At 41.4% G+C, this 23,899-nt stretch overlaps 1 protein-coding gene and 1 non-coding gene across 2 annotated transcripts in view; one reads left to right on the top strand and one right to left on the bottom strand.

The window, feature by feature from the left end:
• The window catches only part of LOC129690284 (calcium-activated potassium channel subunit beta-2), a 281,677-nt gene that overhangs the window by 167,146 nt on the left and 90,632 nt on the right, over nt 1-23,899 (bottom strand). The window lies entirely within an intron of this gene.
• Nucleotides 2,368-2,474, top strand: LOC129690550 (U6 spliceosomal RNA). The gene has a single exon (XR_008722307.1). It is a non-coding gene; the product is annotated as a U6 spliceosomal RNA (small nuclear RNA).

Raw genomic sequence — 23,899 nt, 5'->3', positions numbered from 1 at the left:
TCTATCTATCTATCTATCTATCTATCTATCTATCTATCTATCTATCTCTCCTGTGGTGTTCAGTTCTTTGTAATCCCTCAAAAAGGCCTCCACTTTCAGTTTCTTCATTCTCCATCTGGGCCACAGCTGTGGCACTTTGCTTCCAATTCCTCTTTCCCCGTTGCATGGATGGAATCCAGGCATCCTTCCGCATCAGTTATTTGCCATTGAATTTCTTGCCTGTGGTTTAAAACTGCCTGATGCTACTTTAGGTCTAAACCTGAGAGCATTCTTGCTCATGCAGTGCTACCTCAGTCAAAGAAGTGAAATGTATACTCAGGCCTGCCTTATTAGTCCGTCTGAGATTATTTTCAATGGATGGAAATCTATTTGAAAACAACGCATTCTCCTAAGGCTTCGATAGAGAGAGCTGATATTACTGAACATCGCTCCGAGCATGACGCATATTTCATTTCCTTTCATTTTCATGATTGTTTTGGAGAGCTGAGAAGACGTAGAAGACATGGGCCCAGGTTGCAGCCATTCAGGCTGACTGGAGTGCCAACACCACAGGGTAATTGTGCTGGCATCTTTCTGAAAGGGCAACAGCAAAGATTCACCTTACTTTCTGCTTGCTGATGTAGAAACTCACTTGCCTATGATTTTCCTAACCAAAATCGTCAGCATTAAAAAGAAAAAAAAAGCAATTTCTCTAGTTCTTTTCCTTTTTCCTTCCAGTGTAAGAATACGGTGTAGAGTCAAACACCGCAGAAGTACGCATGTCAGGCATTTTGAGAAGTCCCGTCTTCATTCTCTGTTATGTCTTGTGGGTCTCCGGCTCGGTAACTTTCATTGTGAATTTCTTTCCTTTGCTCCTCGTGTTTCTTTGGACCCGCTTTCTTGCTCCTTCGAGTTGAATTCAAATTTTTGGATATTTTTTTTTGTTATGTATTGAATGTATTTCAAATTATGAATTTTCTCTAAATACCTTTCCAGCTGTGTCTTAAGTTGATATGAGATGTTGTTACTACCCTTCAGAATAAAATATTTTATCAAGTAAAATAAAAATCTCCTTTGAGCTGGGAATGATGGTGCACAGCGTTAATCCCAGCAAGAGAGGCAAAGGCAGTAGAGTTGCTACAGAGGAACTGAGCTGAACTCTCTCTCTCTCTCTCTCACACACACACACACATAAAGATAATTTTTCTCGTATAGAGAAATTTTCAAAAACGGCAAGAATCTCTAATTTTTACAAAGCTGCCATAATTCCATGACCCCAGTTGAATAAGCACTGCCCTTACATGCACACACATGTAAACATGCACATACATGCACACAGACAGACTCTGTTAAAGGCCAAGTTCACGGAAGGTGATTGACTGCAAATGAAATGCCAGCTAGCCAAATCCAATTGTAATTTACAAAAACCATTACCAAGCATGCTTTGACATTTGGAACTTAAGGAAGAGGTGACATTAGTACATCAGTACAATATATGACCTTATAGTCAACTCAGTTGTTGCTTTTGTTGAAACACAACAAAAGCAATGAGGGTGTTTATGTTTCCGTAAGTCCCAGGGAGAACCGGGGTCTTATTTCACAGTTTGTAAAAGGCTGTAACAAACCTCACTCTTAATGGAAATGCTTCAGAGTCGGGCACAAGCAAGCCCTTGTGTTTACAGAGCATGGCACCCTACACATGCAGCAAGAAGTGAGATAAAAGGAAAAAGAGTTGTCATTATTTGTAAATGACATGAACATCTACCTCAAACAGGACAAAGAACCCACAGTCAAGCTATGGAAAGTAATGACTGTTTAGTCAGCTGTCCAGATATGAGAGGAGTCTATCAGGCTTTAATATAGAAAATACACCAGCAAAAGCTATGAATGTGAAGCATCTGATACAGTCCACAATCCCTCCTCCTAACAAAAATGAAAAGCCCAAGTAGATGAGGCTTAGTGTTGCATTCCACATATAAATAAGGGTGTTGTTTTAAAGGTGTTAATTCTTCCTAACAACATATAAATTGACCTGTCTCCATAGAAACAGTTGAAATACCAGAAGCATTTGGAAGGGAAACTTAGAAAGATGGGATATTTCTCAACTAGTATATTATTAAATTAACTGAATTTAGAACATTTAAAACAAACTAACCAAGATACAGTATGATGTCATAAGAAGCAACACAACCCACTGTATTTTATAGACCAGAGAACTGGCCTATAGTATGGAAAGAAATGGAGCCCTAGCTCACGTTACATGTGAAACACCTCTAACTGAAATAAGTTCTTTTTTTTTTTTCCCCAGAGCTGAGGACTGAACCCAGGGCCTTGCGCTTGCTAGACAAGCACTCTACCACTGAGCTAAATCCCCAACCCCTGAAATAAGTTCTTGATTAGGCAGCACATATACTAAAATTGGAACGCTACAGAGAAGATTAGCATGGCTCCTGTACAAGAGTAACATTCACATTTGTGAAGCATTCCGTAGTTTTGGATTTGGAGAAAGGGAAACACTCCTCCACTGCTGGTGGGAGTGCAAATTTGGGAATAGCTCTACCTTAAGACCCATCTATACCACTCCTTGGCATATACCCAAAAGATTATCTACCATGCAATGACACTTGCTCAACTATGTTCATAGTAGCTTTATTTATAATAGCCAGAATCTGGAAACAACCAGATGTCCCTCAAATGGATATAGAAATTGTGGTACATTTACACAATGGACTACTACTCAGCTATTGAAAACAAGGAAATCATGAAATTTGCAGGCAAATGGATGAAACTAGAAAAGGTCATCCTGAACGAGATAACCTAGACCCAGAAAGACACACATAGTATATACTCATTCATAAGTGGATTTCAATCATATAGTACAGGATAAACATACTACAACGCACAGATCTAAAGAAGCTAAGTAACAAGGAGGACCCAAAGGGCAGTTAAATCTCACTTAGATGGGGAAATAGAATAGACAGAGGTAGTGGTTGAAGAGAGGGAATAAGGTAGGGGAGGGTGCACAGAGAGAAATGAGGCTGGATATCTGACCTGGGGGATTGGGGTTGGAGGACAGAGGGCCTGCAGAAAGAAGAGAAACCATGGGCAGAGCCATCTCTGTGACAAGATGGAGACCTAGGGCAGGGTAGGGTTTGGGGAGGATATGGGGGATGACTCTGCTGAGACTTTTAGTAGTAGAGCTCATGGAAACTGAAGAAGATACAAAACTTCTAGTGGAAGGAGGGGAACACTAATAAAAACTTTGACCCCAAATTTACCCTGCCTACAAGATGTACAGGGATAAAGGAAGAGCAGAGTTTGAGGGAATGTGCAACAAATGCCTGGCCCAGCCTGAGACCAACACCATAGGAGAGAGCCAGCCTCTGACACTATTAACAATATTCTGCTGTGCTCACAGACAGAAGCCTAGGATAGCTGTCCTCTGAAATGCTACACCCAGCAGCGGATTGAAACAAATACTGAGACTCATAGCAAACATTGAGCAAAGCATAGAGAGTCTTGTGGAAAAGTGTGTGTATGTGTGTGTGGGAGTGGGTGGGTGGATAGAAGGACCTGGAGGTGATAGGATCCCCACAAGAAGAGCAACAGAGCCAACAGATTAGGGCCCAGTGGGGCTTGAGGAGACTGAAGCATCTAACAAGGACCGTGCATAGACTTGACCTAGGTCTTCTACACAGATGTAGCCAATGGACACCCAGGAATTTGCTCGTTTTTCCTCTATGAATCTAGTGCCCAGAGTGAAGGCCTTTGCCACAACATCTGGCTTCAGGAAGAGTTAAGTTCTAGACAGACTAGCAGAAATAAAAATATCATAGAAAGTGATGTGTGGTGAAAATATCTCTAATTTTTAAGTGGAGAAAAAAATTCCTAAACAGGACCAAAAAACTTTAAAGGGTAAACATGATTGATTGACATGAAAACATGGACTATATTACATCAAATAGGCAGCATAACAGAAGATGACAAATTCAGTCTTTTTTTTTTCTTTCTGAAGAATGTCAAATGAGACCAACATGCAAACCCACTGTGGGGTGGGGTGGGGATTAGAATCAATAAGAAATGGCAGGAGATCCAGGGAAAGTGGACAATGTTCTCTCTAGATGAAAAGGAGCCACTGTTTATATGTGTGTGTTGGGGAACGTGAGTGTGATTAACTTGAGAGTAATCTGAAGACAGGAGAGATCATAAGTGTTCAGGAAGATGCAAACTTCAAAAACAATGAAAGACCAGTAACTTCCACCAAGTAACAAGTAAGCAGACGATGCTGTGCCTTGGAAAGGACAGAGGAGTAGAAGATGGTACAGTGAGCGACCTATCACAGACCTCAAGCCTCAGAGTTCTGATCCCTGAATGTGGGCTTACACCCCAGCACACAGGGACAGGTCGTAAGGCATATAATTGTGGCAGCATGGAAGGAAGATCCTTGGCTGTCCCTGGGAAGATAGAAAAGCAAAATACCTGCTTTGCATACAGCAGAGCACTCAGCATAGCAATGCACCTTCTCAATGAAGCCTCTATCATAGCACAATGCTTCAACTACAGAACAGTACTAATGAACAAAGAGAGGCAGCTGATTTGTAACACAATCCTCCTATGCACCCAATGTGGCAGAGTGGTCAGCTTTCTGTTACTGTAACAGACTACATGAGATACTCACTGTAAAAAGAGAAAGGCATTTTTTGCTGGCTAGTAGTTTTGAAGGGTTTGGTCCATGTTTTTGCCTCATTGATTTTTACTTGTGGCAATGCAGTAGACTAGGGCAGGTAGTGGCTGATAGAAAAAAATTTACTATCATATCAGGAACCAAAAAAAAAAAAAAATCAAAGACTAGAATTCCACAATACCCCGAGTACCATGCCCTATGACATGACTCTAATATGAGACTATTGCCCCCAGTAGTATCATGGCCTGTGGACCAAGCCCTGAACTCTTGGATCTTTGGTGGAGTACTTAATCCTGAGCCACAGCATATGTGAATCCAATACAATGTCTATTTTAAGAGAGTGTGAGGTCCTGAATGAAGGCGTGAGAGCGCAGTGAATGCACACACCAGGTTTCTGGAAGAGGCCCTGTACTGAGGTGAGAGTCAGAGTTAATAAGGAGCAAAGGCTAAAATGGAACTTGTATGTACATTGTGTGAGGTGTGTGGTGAGTTGAACACAGTGTGAACATACATAAATGAAATGAATCATTTCACCCATTTTCACATTAGAATACTCCTCATACTCTGGTGATTGATTTAGTTACTGTTGTTAGCCATTTGTTTTAAAACAAGACCCTTATTCGTTGTAAATTCATTGTAGCAAATATTTGTCCGGTGGTTGGTTGTTTTTCTTATTCCACACTTTTGCTGTTGTATGTACATGTATACATGTTCACGTGTGTAGCTATGTGTGGGCACTCGAGGCTAACATCAGGAGCTTTCATTAATCACTCTTCACTTTTATTTTTTGAGACACGGTCTTTCACAGAGCCCGACTTTTCAGATTCAGCTAAGCTGTAGTTCTGGGGAGCAAGCCTCCACGATCCCCCTGTCCCTGTCTTTACAGTTACAGGCACTCGCCACAACCCATGGGAGCTAGGGCCTGAGCTCAAATCCTAGCGCTTGTGTGGAAAGCACTTTTAATGACTCCGCCGTCTTCTCAGCTCCCTGCTGCATTTTAATGGGATCTGGACCATATCCACTGTATTTATTTTTTTATCCCCATCACTTAAAACAGTATTGTTGGCTCATGATAGACGTTCAATAAAGATTCGTCAAGTGAATATATAAAATGAACACCGTCAGCCGAAAGAACACAAAATGAAGGCTACTTAACTATTAACTACTTAACAATACTGTAGGTGGAGCACACGTGGCTATGTGGCCACTGAAAGCTATAATGCTTTCGTTCACCTTGTAGGTGAAACATGAACTCAGGGACTTGATGATTTTTCTAGATTTCTACGTGGTGGAACCTGGATTTTAACTCTTAATGTTTTCATTCTAGACATCTTGTAGCTACAAGGCACTGCTAGGTCAGGACGGACAGCAGCCATACTCCAGATGGGCGATGGCTCAGTGGGTACTCTTGCTGTGCGAGCCTGAGGATTCCAGCTCAGGCCCTCAGACTCACAGAAAGGGAAGGTGTCGTGGTGCATACTTAGCCCAGCACTCACTGAGAGGCAGAGAAGGGAAGATGCCTGGAGCTTGCTGGCATGTCAGCCTGGTCTAATTGGTGAGCTTCCGGCCAGTGACAGATGCTGTCTCAACAAAACAAAACAAAACAAAACAAAACAAAACAAAATGGTGGATGGTACCTAAGGCTGTGTTCTGGCTTCCGCATGCGCTGTAGAGTTGCATTCATACACTTACACACACCATACACCTCAACATACATTAAACACACACATCCCAGACACCTCCCCACACCACACGTATATCACACGTGTGTAAATCACACTCGTATACTACCCCTCCCATCCCACACAAGAGTTATATTCACTTTTTAAGTTTTAAATTTTTACATACAGTCTTACTATGCAGTCCAGGCCAGCCTTAAACTCCTATCCTAGTACCCCTGAGTGCTAAAAATACAGGACCGAGCCACTAGCTCCCGTCATGAAGCTGTATTTCCTTTCATTCTAACTTCTACTGCCAAGTACATTTCTAGAGGCTGAGAAGTGGGGGGTGGTGTGGAAAAGCTATGAACTTGTTACCCAAGGGGATCTGTTCTCTTTATCTTATTCTTACATCTGGCATCGGTGTACACACGAGCCGGAGAAGCAAGCAGAAGCTAGGTCACCTTCTTCAGCCTAGAGCGGGATGGATTAGAAGCCGTGGCAGCAGAGTCAAAATACAAGCACTCTTCTGTCACACACATTGTCGATTACACCTAAGGTCCTGATTGTTTCCCTTAAAACTTTTCGGCTTCTGTCCCAAAATATATAGAAGGGGAGGCTGATTTGAGATATTAATTATATGAATATATAACAAAGCCGACGGCTGGAAAGTGCCATGTTAATATAGATAATTTATCTGGGAACCCTATGTCATTTTTATTGAAGTCATTTTTCTCCTTATTGAGTTGAGGATGAATGTTCTCTACCGAATCCTGTCGTCATGGACAGACCAAGTTCATTAACAGTGCGACACACCATTAACTTACCGCACAGTGTGGTGGGAGATTGATGCTTTAGCCCTTCAGTCACCTGCCTCTCTGCCTCCCTAAGGGATGACTTCTCAGAACTGCCTTCCTGAAGGAGTGAATTTAGCAGGGACTATGAGAGCAGACAGTGGTGTCTTCCCTGGCTTTAGGACCTAACACCACTGCCCCCTCACCGCTTTCTTGTTCTGTCGCTTTAATTCAGAGAAACAGGTATCCTTGGCCCGTGGAGACTCAGTCTACACTCTCCTGACCAGTGTAGCCAAATCGTTGTGAGTCCAGGCTGAAATGAAGGTGTGCCTGAAAGCAAGCCATACGAAATAGAGGGAACAGATTACCGTGTCTGATTATTCATTGGAACCCGAGTCTCGGGTGTGGCGCCCCTGCCAGACACTTGCTGTTTCCAGAGTTTGAAGAGTCGGCTGCCCGGCGCAGGTGGTGGCGAGCCGCGGGCGCTGCCCTACAGCTGTTTGAGTTCCCTGTGATTTCGAAACTGTCTTTCTAGAGCTATCAGCTAGGCAGGGACGTGGATGCCCCGAGGAAATCGGTGTTCCAGGCTCACTTTTCTGTACACTGTCATCTTTGTGATTTGAATTAGTTTGACTTGTGTTCAGACCACGTGTTTCTTTTAGGAAGTGAGAACTTTAGATGCAGGATCCAGCGTGGCTGCCAGAGATAAACGAGGACTTGTCTTACTCCTCGCTAGAAAAAACATCTTCATAATATACACCCAAGATGACCCTGTAATACAAACAAACAAACAAACACAACACAACACAACACAAAACAAAGAAACAGGTTCTCTATCCTCTCTCAACACATGCCAGAATGCTAGTAGATCTTTTACTGCCTAGAGCTTTTCCTTACCTTGAAACTGAACTATGCACGCTAAGATGTTGTATTGTTGAGAAAGGGTCTTGTGATGTAGACCTGATTGGCCTGGTACTTGCTGTGTAGACCAGGATAGGCTTGAACTCACAGGGATTTATTTGCTTCCACCTCTTAGGCTCTGGGATTAAATGTGAGCTACAATGCCTGTCAGATGTTGACTTTTTGAAACAGATTTTTTTTTTTTTTTAAATTCTCTCACACACAACCCCTGGCCCATATTTCTCTCCCATCACATTACTCAGAGTGTGCCTTCCACACCTGTCTGTAGGGCATATCCACCTGCTTGTCTGTGTCCTTGCTCAGGTCCCTCAGGTCTCTTATGCTACCTGCACAGCTGGAAGAAAGTGCCATTAATGCCTCACCAGGAGCACACCTGCCCAGTAGCTAGGTAGAGAGCCTCATTTTTCCTTTGTTCTTCTATGCCATTCAGAGCCCTGTTGCTGGTTTCATATTGACCTGAAGTGGAAGTTTCATTGAAGGCTCAGTGTTGTCATGTGATGTTTTGGTGGAGGCTGGCTTATGAGAGGGCACATGATGTTTTGCTGTGTGTTCTTCTTTTATGCTAGGGGCTTGACTTTAGCCAGCCGAGAACATCCATGGGTAGGCTCTGGGGAGAGGAGGTATATAGAGGCCTACACTTGACTTCTCAGAGAGAAACGTTCCAGAGAACTTCTCTGGGAAATCCACCTGAGTCTTGCAGCTTTCACTGACTTTGTGTAGCTGCTTGTGTTGGCCTTTGGACTGGACTTCTGGTATTCTGACGACTGAGTTTGAAGAGTCCCTTAAAGATCCATTGACCCTAATCAGCAGGAAGTAGATAAAATAAGTCTACAGCCCTTTTCTCTACTAATCTCCTATCTAAGGTGGGAAGAGGTTGGAAAGGAGGTAAAGGAGCTTCAGAACCCTAATAAAGTAGGTTTGGTGAAAAATCTAAGTCTGTGTTGACAGTTTCTGGTGGACCTTCCTTCTGGTCTTAATCTGACTCTTTTGTCCTACTGTCTCCTATAAATGAAAGTCCCATGGTCCTCATTTTACAGAGCCCTAAAATAAATCTGAGAGGAAGGCAGGCAGGACCTGGCAGTGATAGTGATGGATTATTGTCATTGCACTCCTGAACAAGACCACACAACTAAGGAAGAATTATTCAATTTGTTCAAAATTGAACAACTATGAATGAACTTGACTATAACTCCGGTCTTCATTCTGTGTTTGACTGATCATATTGCTGTCTTTCAGATACAAGTAAGCTTAGAGCTGTGGTTATCTGCACAATAGTTCACTCCTCTATGTTCCACCATGATGAGAATGACCCATGAGGCTTCACCCCTCCTGAGGGACTGCTGGTAATGAATGGCTGTTGGGGTATGAGATGTCATTTTCATCAGTGGTGTAGCCATTGAAGTACTCTTGCTCCAGTAAATAACTTTCCACTCACCACCATGCAAGAAACTTTAAATAAGCTCAGTGGACCACACCCCAAAAAGAAGACATGGGATTCTTGTTCCTGAGGAAAAAGAATGGAAAACTTGTTCTTTGGTTTCTTTTGTGCTTGTTTCTTAGTGTGTTTGTTTTACAGGGTCCTATCGGATACATGTTATGAAGATATATTCTTCCTAGATAGAAGTAAAACAAACCCCATCTATCTATAGCAACTATGTGTGTGTGTGTTTGTATGCAAGAGCCTGCATTCAAAGTTCTCACTTTCCAAAGAAACATGTGGTCTGAACACAAGTCAATCCAATTCAGATCACAAAAGTTGATGGTGTGCAGAGAGGTGAGCCTGGAACACTGATTTCCTTAGGGCATGCATGTCCCTTCCCAGCTGATAATCATAGTAGGGAGTATTTATTGGGAAGAATTTAAAAGAGAGATGGCTGGGGAAGAGAGACAGGAAGGGGTTATATGTGTGCCTGTGTGTGTAAAATGACTTAATTCATTATATAATTGTATGATACTGTCAAACAATAAAATCTTGGAAAGAAATCTTTGCTATTTCTCTTGCAAATCGTATTCATCATTTGACCTTCACAAACTCAATGTCAACATGTCTTCTACTTGTATCTCTATGGCATTCACTGGCTAAATCTGTTGTTTGTAAACAGACAATCTTCTTTGATTCCCCCCTCATACACACAAAATTCAAAAATACTTAGAACAAATCATGGTTCACTCTTATCTAAGATCGTTGTAATTTATTTTACCTGGGGTCAAAATCCTAGCTATTTAGGAAGCCTTGTAAAAAAAATCTCCAGATGGCTTAATTATACCATTTTAGGAAGCAAGGACATAAAAATAAAATGGATAGATAAGCAGAACTTAGGATCACATAGAAAAAAGGAGTAAAAGTTAGAACATATCTGAGTCTTCAAAGATGAGGTCTTCTCACTCAGAAATTCTCAACCAACAGGAGGAACATGAAATTCCTCCACCTGGTAAAGAGCTTGCCTCTCGCAGTTAACATCAAGCAAAGGAAGAAAATATGACACTGTGCTGCTCAGATTCAGAATAAGGTGAGCCCTTCTTCTCACCACTCCCATTCAACATGCTGCCTAACGTCGTGGTTACTGCAGGAAAATAGGAAAGGGAAGGGCTCAAGAGATGGCTTGGCAGTTAAGAGTACTAGATGCTCTTGCAGAGGACCATAGTTCAGTTCCCAGGACCTACATGGAGTGACTCAAAATCACTAGCTCTAAGGGATTGATGTCCTCTTCTGGACTGCACAGGCACCCACACTCTTGTGTGCATACAAACACACACACATATGTTAAATTAAAAATATGGAAGAGAAAGAAATATATGTAATTTGTTAAATAAGAAATATGATTTTCTTTACTCATGGATGTTAAGGTTATTAATGTAGAAAATCCAAGGAATTGATCAAAAATTTCCCTGGGACTAATAATTGATGATGGATAGTACGCAAAAATCAAATGTTTTCCCATGCACCCACAGTAAAACAAGTGGAACTCGAGATGAAAGCATAGGCTGATGAGATGGCTCCGTGGATAAGTGTAGCCTGGCAAACTGATTTCTGTACGAACAACCATGTAAAGGCAGAAAGAAAAACTGATTGCACAGTATTGTTGTGTGACTTACACACATGGACCATGGCATACATGTCCCTTCAACACTATGGGCCAATGCTTGCCACCTGCCACCCTGCTATGTACGCTGTTAATTCCAAGTATAACATTCCCCTCAACCAGTCTGTAGTTCCCCATATAGTATTTGTCCCCCCCCTCTCTCTCTCACACACACACATAATAAATAAGATTTAAATATACAGTATTTGTGCTAGACTTTCTACTATTGTAATGAAATACTGGAGATAACCAACAGAGGAAAGGCTTATCTTGGCTCACAGTTTCAGAGGTGTCACTGAGTTTGACTGGCTCTATAGGTCTGAGCCTGAAATAAATACTTTAATGACAGTGGGAATCTATGTAAGAATAGAGCACCTTAGCTCAGGGTGATCTACAAGTAGGCAGAGAAATACAGCAAGAGCCTAGGAACAACGCAAGTCCCCAGTGACCTTTATTCCTCCAACTAGATCCTAGCTTACACAGTTCTACCACCCCCCAATACCTATTGAAATTATAACTTCATCTGGAGGTTAATGCATCACTATGTCAGAGTCTATCTACCTCCTAAAGCCCATCTAGCTAAACCTCCTACATAAGAGGCTTTCAGGGATGTCAGAGTCACACCATTACTGTACCATTTAAATGTGTTCCAGACCTAAAGCAATCCCACTAAACTGAGGGATAAGACAGGACTGCCCGCTCTCTTCATATCTCTTCAATATAGTGCTTGAAGTTTTATCCTAGCTAGATCAAGAAGTTCAAGGGGGATCAAGGGAATACAAATTGGAAATGAAGACGTTAAAGTATCACTATTGGCAGATGATATGATAATATACATAAGTGACCCCCAAAATTTAACTAGGGAACTTCTACAGCTGATAAACACCTTCAGCAAAGTGACTGGATACAAAATTAACTCAAAAAAAATTAGCCCTCTTGTATACAAGTGATAAATGGAATGAGAAAGAAATTGGGGAAACAATACCTTTCACAATAGCCACGAATAATATAAAGTATTTAGGGATAACTAACCAAGCAAGCAAAAGATCTGTGTGATAAGAACTTCAAGTCTAAGAAGAAAGAAATTGAAGAAGATACCAGAAGATGGAAAGATCTCCAATTCTCATGGCTCAATAGGATTAACATAGTAAAATTGGCCACCCTACTAAAAGCAAATACAGATTCAATGCAATTCCAATCAAAATACCAACACAATTCTTTATAGACCTTGAAAGAACACTTTTAATTTCATATGGAAAAACAAAAAACTCAGAATAGCTAAAACAAGCCTGAACAATAAAATAACTTTTGGAGTTATCTCCATTTCTGATTTCAAGCTGTACTACAGAGCAACAGTAATATAAAAATGCATGGTACTGGCATAGAAACAGACTGGTGGATCAATAGCATCAAATTGAAGACCCAGAAATAAATCCACACATCTACGGATATTTGATTTTAGACAAAGAAGCCAAAACCATAAGATAGAAAAATGGTAGCATCATCACCAAACAGTACTGGTCTAACTGGATGTCTACATGTAGAAAAATGCAAATAGATCCATAGCTATCACCCTGCACAAAACTAAAGTCCAAGTGGATTAAGGACCTTAAAATAAAACCAAAGACACTAAATCTATTAGAAGGGAAAGTGGAGAAGAGCCTTGAACTCATTGGCACAGGAAACTACTTCCTGAACAGAACATCAACAGCTCAGGTTCTAAGAGCAACAATTAATAAATGAGACCTCTTGAAACTTAAAATCTTTTGTAAGGCAAAGGACACTGTCAACAGAACAAAAAGGTAGCCTATGGATTGGGAAAAGATCTTCACCAATCATTATATCTGACAAAGGGTTAATATCCAAAATATATAAAGAAACAGAGCACTTAAGAGGGAGCTGCTGGCATCAAGGATCTACAGAGTCAAACAACCTGGGCCCGTGGGGACCCACAGAGACTGAACTACCAACCAAAGATCATGCATGGGCTGGTCCTAGGCCCCCTTCACATACGTAGCAGATAAACAGCAACTGGAGTGGTGGTTGGGGGAGGGGATGCTCTAACTCGGAGGTCTGCCTTGGACCCCATTCCCCTAAATGGGCTACCTTGTCTGGCCTCAATGGAAGAGGATGAGCCTATTTTGTAGTGACTTAATGTGCCAGGGAAGGTTGGTGCCCATGGAGGACCTCCCCCTTCTCTGAGGAAAAGAGGGGAGGATGGGGGAAGAAGTGTGAGGAGAAGACTGGGAGGAGAGGAGGGGTCTCATATGACATCATGAGGATGTCATATGAATAAATAAGTTAATTTTTAAAAAGACTTAAAAAAGTTAGACAGTGGTTATAAGAATATTTTCAAAATAAAAGCCTAATAGCGACCAAAAAAGAACTCAAGAAATTAAACAGCAACAAACCAAATAATCCAATTAAAAGATGGGGTAAAGAGCTAAACGGAGAATCTCGAATGGCAGAGAAACACTTAAAGAAATGCTCATTGTCATAAGCCATCTGAGAAATCAAACTAAAAAAGACGCTGAGATTCTATCTTACACCTGTCAGAATGACTGAGATAAAAAAAGTCAAGTGACAGCACATGTTGGTGAGGATGTGGAGAAAGGGGAACCCTCCTCCATTGCTGGTGGGAGTGCAAATTTGTACAACCACTTTGGAAATCAATGTGGAGGTTTATCAGAAAATTGGGAACAGCTCTACCTCAAGACTCAGCTATACAACTCCTGGGCATATACCCAAAAGATGCCCTATCATACCACAAGGACACTTACTCAGCTATGTTCATAGCAGCTTTATTTGCAATGGCCAGAATCTGGAAACAACCTAGATGTCCCTTAACTGAAGAACAGATAAAGAAACTGTGGTTAAAAAAAGAAGAAGAAAAAAGAAAGAAAAAAATCTGTGGTATATTTACACTATAGAATACTACTCAGCTGTTAAAAACAAGAAAATCATGAAATTTGCAAGTAAATGAAGGGAACTAGAAAAGCTCATCCTTGAGTGAGGTGTCCCAGAAGCAGAAAGACACACATGGTATGCACTCATTTATAAGCAGATATTAGCCATATAGTATAGGATGATCATATTAAAATTCCCAGACCCAAACGAAGCTAAATAACAAGGTGAAAACAAGGGAGGATTCATAAATCTCAATGAGAAAAGGAAATAGAAAAGACAGAGGAAGTGCATAAAGAGAGGAAACAAGATAGGAGAGAGAGCACAGAGGGAAATTAGAGTAGGGATCTGATCTGGAGAGAGTGCGGAAGGTAGGGAAGGAGGACAAAAGGCATGCAGAGAGAAGAGAAACCATGGCCAGGGGCATCTCTGAGACAGGCTGGATACCTATGGCAGGATAGGCTTCTGGGAGGATATGGGGGTGACTATAGTGGAGACCCTTATTTGTGGTGGTGGTGGGGGACATGGAGACTGAAGAGGTCACCCTCTAAGCAGACAGGACTGCATGAAGAGAGAGGGGAACACCAACCCACATACAAAAACTTCTACCCAAAATTTACCCTGCCTACAAGATGTGCAGGGATAAAGATAGAGCAGAGATTGAGGGAATGTCCAACCAATGACTGGCCACACCATGGGAGAGGACCAACCCGTGACACTATTAAGGACACTCTGCTATGTTTGCAGGCAGGAGCTTAGGTTATCTGTCCTTGGAGAGGCTCCACCCAGCAGCAGATGGAAATATACTGAGACTCACAGCCAAAAGATGGGTGGAACACAGGTAGCCTTGTAGAAGAGTGGGAGGATGGAAAGAAGGACCTGGAGGGAACAGGATCTTCACAAGAAGACCAACAGAGCCAATTAACCTGGGTCCAGGTGAAGGCCTACCAAGGACCATGTATGGGCTGGACCTAGGCCCCCTAAACATATGTACACGGTAGACAGCTTGGTCTTCATGTGGGTTCCTAGTAAGGGGAGTTGGGCTGTCTCTGACAAGGACTCTTTCACATGCTTTTTCATCACTTGCCCCTGGTGAGGCTGGCTTGCCAGGCTACCAAGGTAGAGGATGTGCTCAATCCTAATACAACTTGATGTGCTGAGATGGGTAGGTGGGAGGGTCCCCTTTTTTGAGAGGGAAGGGAGGGAAGAAGGAAGGAAGGTGGGTCCGGTAGAAGAGGAAGAAGGGGGCTACAATTGGGATGTAAAGTGAATAATTAATTAATTTTTAAAAATGTGTTCTAGGAGGTCAGATAATGCTTACAAACTGTGAATGGACAACGCATAGGAACCAGAAAAGTCTTTGATAAGAGAAGTCCAAAGAAATCTGAACAAAAAATGGGAGATGCTTCATGTTTATAGAAGCTTTGATACTGTGACGATGTCAAATCCTCCTCAGATTAACTATGGAGTTAAAATCTTGCTTAAAATCCAAGAAAGGTACTTGTAGATAGTAACATAATCACTCTAATGTTCACACAAATAGGCAAAAGTTCTCCAGTCACTAGCATGGTACTGAAGGACAATGAATTTGGAAAGACTCACACTGCCTGATTTCAGTGTTCTCTAAAGACAGTGTGGTGTGGGGAAATAATAAACATGTACAGCAGCAGAACATGCTTTCAGAGCCTGGAGTTAAGTCAACTGACCTTTGGCAAAGGAGCAAGGGCGTTTCAGTGGAGAAAGGTGGTGTTTTAAACAAATGGTGCTGGAACAGTGGAATCCACATATGCATAAAATATTACATGTACCTAGAAACTTTTCACAAAATTTAACTCAAAATGGCTCGTATAACTAAGTGCAAGACTGAAAAACTTCCAAAATTAGACACTGAAAATTTTACATGACCTTGGGTTAGGGCCATGAATTTTTAGGTACAATCTCTCAAGTACAAGCCATGAAAGAAAAGTGGTAAATTAGTCTTTAGTTTACAAGCATGCACTTTAGCTCTGTGGGCTAGAAGTTATTTTTTTGCCCACAGAGAGCAATTAATTTTCAGTTTGCATAAATTTTGTAACATGATCAGGAAAAGGAGGACTGAAGACATTGAGACTTAGAATGGTCAGCATTTGTGTCTGTCACACTGGGTTGTAGGAACACAAAGTCCACAGAGAACCTTGTTGGCATTTCTGATCTTGATGTTAAATGGTGGTTTTCCTTCGGAGTTTGGGAAACTAAACTAATGGTCTGCTATACATTGAGAACCCTTACACTAACGGTCTGCTATACATTGAGAACCTGTTCTTTGTCAGGCTTTCCATCAATATGTATGTAACTGCAAGAGGAAGTCCCTTCCTCTGCCACCTTTCATCCTGACTCATTAGTCACACTTATTCTACAAGAAAATAACAGGAGAACATCCTGCAAACTGAGAACACAACCAACAATGAAAAAAGATTTATTCTAAAAGGACATGGTGTTTTACAGAACCAAGTGGGTCTACGTATGTGTGCTACATCAGGCTTCATTTTATTCTTTTAAATATCCTAGGAAGCCTTAGATAAGAGTGCCTCCCAAAGAGTGTGTGAAGAAGAGGGGGAACATGCCAGAAGCAAACACACAGCTTTGGAGAATGTGTGGAGTGGCTTCCTTCTGCTCAAAGGCAGGAGCTATTCTGAGGGTGAGGAGCCAGCAGCTGGATTTTAGAAACACTGTTTTATTACTTTTAATTAAGAGCTCTCCCAGATTGGAAATATCTCATAGAGGATAAAGTGAGCACCAGAGAAATTACAGAAGATTCTCAAACTCATACAATCAATTGCAAATATCAGAGCTAGGACTGAGCCTTTGCCTAACCTGAGACCAATCTCCCTGTTTCTCTGTAAGAACTTGTACGTGGAGATGGACTGGACATAATATTTCACAAAAAGCAAGTATAGTGTGGGAAATCTATATGTTAGGAAACTATGAGGGCTTGGAGGTTTAGGATGGAGTAACTATTGCCCAGCATTGTGTTCTAGGTTAACAAAAAAAAAAAAAAAAAAAAAAAAAAAGAATCCAAACCTTCAAAATAATGAAGTTCTTATAAATCTTTGTAATTTTAAGCCTGTGAAAACATGGGTCTAATAAATTGTTCTGTATCAATTTGAATTATCAAAATTGATTTGAGAAATAAATACATTTTGCACATTATTGAATTGTCCAAATACATAGATTTTAGTGCATATCAAAGAGTTTTTCAATAAAGTGGCTTCCAAAGACAAAAAAAAAAAAAAAAAGATGGTAGTACTCATGCAAAAAAAAAAAAAAAAAGAACTCATACAATTATGAGTGAGTGGGCAGAACTGAACGCCAAGAGATTTGGAGCTCTTCTTCTGGGGTTTCCAGTTGTTTTCTGGTGACCACCTATAAATATTCAACATAGCTGTGCCTAAGATTCACACAGAAAAATAAAGAATGGCCTCTTACAGTGAAATGAACATTAATGGGACAATTAATGCCAACCTCTGCTATGCCACATGGCATAAGCACAAGATAAGCAAAGGTCAGAGAGGATTATTTTAATATGACTTTTTCTCTTCATAAAGAACAAATAATATTGAAAATGTTTCTTGAATTCTCAAATACCACAAACCATTTAGGTAGAATTGGATTTTTGGAATACACAGAAAGAAGTGTCTGATCAATGCTGCTTTAAAAGGCTTGGATGGAAGTGTGTGTGTGTGTGTGTGTGTCTGTGTGTGTGTGGCAGGGTAGCATATCTAACCCACTGATTCCTGTGTGCTTTCCACTACCACAGGAAAAAGTTTCTGCTGACTTATAAGGCGGTTGTTGTTGTTCTTACCTTTATCTTCTGATTCAAGAACTTCAGATGTGAATTTTAGATATGTTTGTTTCATTTGGAATATCCCTAGAGGTCAGAAAATTGGGGGCCACAGGGAAAGGAGTTGGTTTTCAAGGGAGGAGAGGTGGAATACAGTAGTGTAAAGGGCTGTGGGGGAGTAATGGATATCTCCATAAAATTCCTCTCCTCGAGGATAAGGGAGAAAGAGGTGGAGAAGTACAAGATCCAACTCCTCCAGCTGATAAACACCTTCAGCAAAGTGGCCGGATACAAGATTAACTCAAAAAAATCAGTAGCCTTCCTGTATACCAAAGACAAAATGGCCGAGAAAGAAATTAGGGAAACAACACCCTTCACAATAGCCACAAAGGACATAAAGTACCTTGGTGTAACCCTAACCAAGCAAGTCAAAGACTTGTATGAAAAAAATTTCAAGTCCCTGAAGAAAGAATTAGAAGAAGATATCAGAAGATGGAAAGATCTCCCATGCTCATGGCTTGGCAGGATTAACATAGTAAAAATGGCCATCTTATCAAACGCAATCTACAGATTCAATGCAATTCCCATCAAATTACCAACACAATTCTTTACAGACCTGGAAAGAAAAATTCTCAACTTCATATGGAATAACAAGAAACCCAGAATTGCTAAAATAATCCTCTACAATAAAAGATCTTCTGGAGGTATCTCCATCCCTGATCTTAAGCCATACTATAGAGCAATAGTGATAAAAACTTCATGGTACTGGCATAGAAACAGAATGGTGGATCAATGAAACTGAACAGAAGACCCAGAAATAAACCCACACATTTATGGACACCTGATCTTTGACAAAGATGCCAAAACCATACAATGGAAAAGAGATAGCATCTTCAACAAATGGTGCTGGTCTAACTGAATGTCTGCATGTAGAAAAATGCAAATAGATCCATACTTATCACCCTGCACAAAACTAAAGTCCAAGTAGATCAAAGACCTCAACATAAAACCATACAGATTAAATCGGTTAGAAGAAAAAGTGGGGAAAACCCTAGAACTCATTGGTACAGGAGACAACTTCCTGAACAGAACACCAACAGCACAGGCTCTAAGAGCAACAATTAATAAATGGGACCTCATGAAACTGAAAAGCTTCTGTAAAGCAAAGGACACCATCATCAAAACAAAACGACTGCCTACAGATTGGGAAAGAATCTTCACCAACCCTTTATCTGACAGAGGGCTAATATCCAGTATATATAAAGAACTAAAGAAGCAGAAAAGCAACAAACCAAGTAATCCAATTAAAAATGGGGAACAGAGCTAAACAGAGAATTCTCTGTAGAAGAATATAGAATAGCAGAGAAACACTTAAAGAAATACTCAAGGTCATTAGCCATCAGGGAAATGCAAATCAAAACGACCCTGAGATTTCACCTTACACCCATCAGAATGGCCAAGATGAAAAACTCAAGTGACAACACATGCTGGAGAGGTTGTGGAGAAAGGGGAACCCTCCTTCACTGCTGGTGGGAATGTAAACTTGTACAACCACTTTGGAAATCTATCTGGTGCTTTCTCAGACAACTAGGAATAGCGCTTCCTCAAGATCCAGCCATATCACTCCTAGGCATATATACAAAACAGGCTCAAGTACACAATAAGGACATTTGCTCAACCGTGTTTGTAGCAGCTTTATTTGTAATAGCCAGAAGCTGGAAACATATGCCCCTCAACTGAAGAATGGATGCAGAAATTGTGGTACAGCTTAGAGCTACACAATGGAATATTACTCAGCAATGAAAACTAAGGAAATCATGAAATTTGCAGGTAAATGTTGGGACCTGGAAAGGATCATCCTGAGTGAGCTGTCCCAGAAGCAGAAGGACACACATGGTATATACTCACTCATATAGACATGTAATTTAGGATAAACCTACTAAAATCTGTAAATCTAAAGAAACTAATCAAGAGAGAGGACCCTGACTAAAATGCTCAATCCCTATCCCAAAAGGCAAAGAAGAAAGACATCAGAAGAAGAAGAAAACCGGAAACAAGTTAGGAACCTGCCACAGAGGGCCTCTGAAAGGCTCTGCCCTGCAGACTATCAAAGCAGACGCTGAGACTTAGGGCCAACTGTTGGGCAGAGTGCATGGAATCTTATGTAAGAAGTGGGAAATAGTAAGATCTGGAGAGGACAGGAACTCCACAAGGAGAGCAACAGAACCAGAAATTTGAACACAGAGGTCTTCCCAGAGACTCATACTCCAACCAAGTACCAGGCATGGAGATAACCTGGAACCCCTGCACAGATGTAGCTCATGACAATTTAGTGTCCAAGTGGGTTACATAGTAATGGGAAGAGGGACTGCCTCTGACATAATGTGATTGGCCTGCTCTTTGATCACCTCCCCCTGAGGGGGGAGCAGCCTTACCAGGCCACAGAAGATGACAATGCAGCCACTTCTGATGAGAACTGATAGACTAAGATCAGAAGGAAGGAGAGGAGGACCTCCCCTATCTGTGGATGTGGGGAGGGGCATGCGTGAAGAAGAGGGAGAGAGGGTGGGATTGGGAGGGGAGGAGGGAGGGGCTTATGGAGGGATACAAAGTGAGTAAAGTATAATTAATAAAAATTTTAAAAAGTATGAGATCCAGAGGGCATGGAGGACATCAAGAATCAAGGCCTTCTGGACACAACAGGGTACACACACACATAAACTCACGAGGCAGCACAGGGCCTGAATGCATCTGTACTAGATGGGATTCTGGAGCTGAAAGGAGAAGTGGAAACATGCCTCCATCCCTAACCCAGAAGCTATCTCCAACTGATAGTCCCTTGCAAATGAGAAATAAGTTTTCTCCAAGGGAGTCTCACTGGGGAAACAAACCACTCTTAAGGTTAGGGCCCATCCCAGCAGTAGATGGCTGACACAAAGGAGCTCACTGGCATCTTTGGAGGTTCTTTGTCTTGTAAAGTTAATTCAGGTTTGTTTGTTTTTTTTTTTTTAACTTTATAGTTGCTTTGTGTGTATATTATGGCTTCCTGTTTTGCTGTTTTATTTTTTTTAGGGGATGTGTATGTGTGTGAGTGTGTGAGAAAGAGAGAGAATGTGTTTGACTCTGTGTCTATAAGCATTTCTTGTGCTTTTTCTTTGACTCTCTTGTTTGGTTGTATTGTCCTATTCCAATTTGTTTGTCTTTGTTTTTGTCATTGATGTATTTTGTTTCATTGTACTACTATTCATTAGATGCCCGTTTTTTTGTTTTGTTTTGTTTTGTTTTTGCATTTTCCTAGGCCCACCTTTTATTGCTTGCATTGAAAACTGAACAGATTTCCTCCTCACTTTGTGTGTGTGTGTGGGGGGGGTAGTTTTCAAATCAGACAAATTAAAATAGCCTGTCTGTTTTCTAAGAAGAGACAGAAAGGGGGTGGATCAGGATGAGAGGAGAGCTAGGGAGGAACTGGGAAGAGTAGGGAGAGGGAAAACTGTAATAAAATACATTGTATGAAAAAGAATCTATTTTCCATTAAAAAGAGGGGAAATTAATGGAACAAAGAAGTATAAATGGGTGGGAGGTGGGAAGAGGGTACAGCAGGAGGAAGTACTATGAAGAATAATTAACACTGCATACCTTTTGAAAGAGAAATTAAGGAAACCTGCTACTATAGACATTTATCAAAATATTTACATACACACATCTAAAAAGACTTTAAGTAGAGTTACCCTATAATGGGCTGATAATGCTGTGTAACACTTCAGGCTACAGGTAAAAACCCCAGGTTCTGAAATGGGCTACTTCTTTAGGAGTAATGGAGAGTGAGGTCCCGTAGATCCACAAACAGTCTTTCGCCAATGCTCTAGGCTACCACCCAGAACTTGACGGTAAGACCTTATTGATGAACACACTTCACACGTGAGACAAGGAACATAGGGAAATCAAGTTGGTACTGACCTGGAAGCTTCATCCCTACTGGCTAGTTGTCACTGTCCTGCAAGGTGCTCTGTATGCTACCAGAGGAGAGAAGTAATCATCAGTGTTACCCAGCTGTGGAGCCTGTGAGCTACAATAATGGCCAGCTTGCTGAGACACGGCCACTGGTGCATGAGTCGCACAAATGCTATGGGATTAAACAATCACCCTCTGATTGAATTTAAGTCCCACTCCACAAGATAAAACTGGTACCTGGCGTTACTGTCTGGGCCAAGAACCTGATAATGGAAATAACCTTCTGCCATTATGGACATGGTAACTAACTCCTGATGACCTATTGTTATGCCCACAGATTATTAGTACACTTTTCAAACCTCGGTGGAGAATCTTCCATTTGCAGTAGATAGCAATTAACACAGAGACCCACAATCGGTTAAGAGAATGAGAGACTATGGAATGCTCATCCCTAAATGGGACTTCAAAGACTCAGGGATCATGGTTAAAAAAAGGGGGGGGGGGCAGAGAAACTGTAAAAGTCAGACATGGTGAATTACTGTTAGGAAAGTGTTTTCCAGACACAATAGTGAAGTTGCGCCACGTAGGAACTGACAGCAGTTTTGATAGCATGTCCAAGTCCTACCCAAGCCAGACAAAATCTCAGCATGGGGCTAAAAGATCGCAGAGCTCTACCCCTAGCTGAGGTCTACTGTCAATTGGTAGCTCCTGGGAAAGTCAGTTTTCTTTAAGGATGTTGCCCCTGATAGGTTGACAGGCTCCAATGAAGGGCCGCACACTCAAGTGTGTTTGGGTAGCACAAATTGGACTTGATGGGTTTAAAAATAAAAAACAAGCAAAAAGTTGGATGGGTAGGGAAAGGGATGGGTCTGGGAGAAGCTAAGGGAGGGATGACTATGGTCAAAACACATCCTATGTCATTCTCACAGAAATGCTTAAAAAAGGAAAAAAAAAAGATATATGAGTTGGGGTCACCCAATATACAAACACTGTCATAGTTATTCAGGGACTTTTATTTCATATCCAGTGGGGCTTTTGCTTTTTTTTTTTTTTAAGATTTATTTATTATTTATACAACATTTTGCCTGCACACCAGATCTTACTATAGATGGTTATGAGCTACCATGTGGTTGCTGGGAATTGAACTCTGGACCTTTGGAAGAACAGAGAGTGCTCTTAACCTCTGAGCCATCTCTCCAGCCCTGGGCTTTTGCTTTTGACATGGTCTCACTAGTTCATTTTGGCTGGTCTGAAACTGCATCACACTTGAGACAATCCTCCTGCTTCTGCTTTCCAAGTTCTGGGTTTACAGGCAGGTGTCACCAAAGAGTGTTTTTGAAGTAAATATTTTAACATAACAAGCGAGAAGTGTCACAGCGAGGTGAAGATTAAACACTGTGGGTGTTTGGAAGCAGCAGAGACTATTTCCAGTAGAAAGACTTGGAAACATTCAGAAAAGAGGTAGCATTTGATTGGTGCCTTGATACAAGAACAGATTTAGACATGTGGAGATAATGAGAGAAGCAATCTAGACGGGAGCAAAACCAGGGAAAATATAAAAGAAATTCAGGGATGTTCAGTAAGCTAGAAGTATATGTGAAAGAGATTCAAATGAATACAAAGGAAGAAGTTGGCTGGAATCAGGGCCGAGAATCTCACAAAGCTGTCTTGAAAGCATGGGCAGGGTGGTTTTAAGCACAGGTTAAGGGGAATTGTCGCGCGCGGCCTTTGCCGATAAGGACGACGCGACAACCGAGGATTTCTTCAGCAGCAAGTTTATCGAACAGCTCTTTCTTGCAGATGGTGAAGGACCCAGATCCCGGGTTGTGCTCTGCTTAAATAGCCAGCAGCGCGACCTGTCCGTCTGTAATTGGTGCTCTGTTCAAGTCTTCATAAGCATATGGCTGGCAATTGGAGTGCAGCCTAAACCCTCATTAGCATAAAGCTGCGCATGCGTAAACTGCAGGGCGGCGCAGGCAAGAAGCGCGAAAATGCTGGCAAGAATGGGAATGACTGAATTCACTTGGATAATGGTTTCTGACCTGCCCTTTGAGAAATGGCAATGGTCCCTTCCAAAATGAGCTGGGGGGTGGGGGAGTGTGTAC

Source organism: Psammomys obesus, unplaced genomic scaffold, assembly GCF_907164565.1.
Source record: "Psammomys obesus unplaced genomic scaffold, mPsaObe1.curated_primary_1811, whole genome shotgun sequence".
NCBI lineage: Eukaryota > Metazoa > Chordata > Mammalia > Rodentia > Muridae > Psammomys > Psammomys obesus.
Note: the sequence above shows the minus strand (reverse complement) of the source record. Positions and strands in the feature narration are given on the sequence as shown.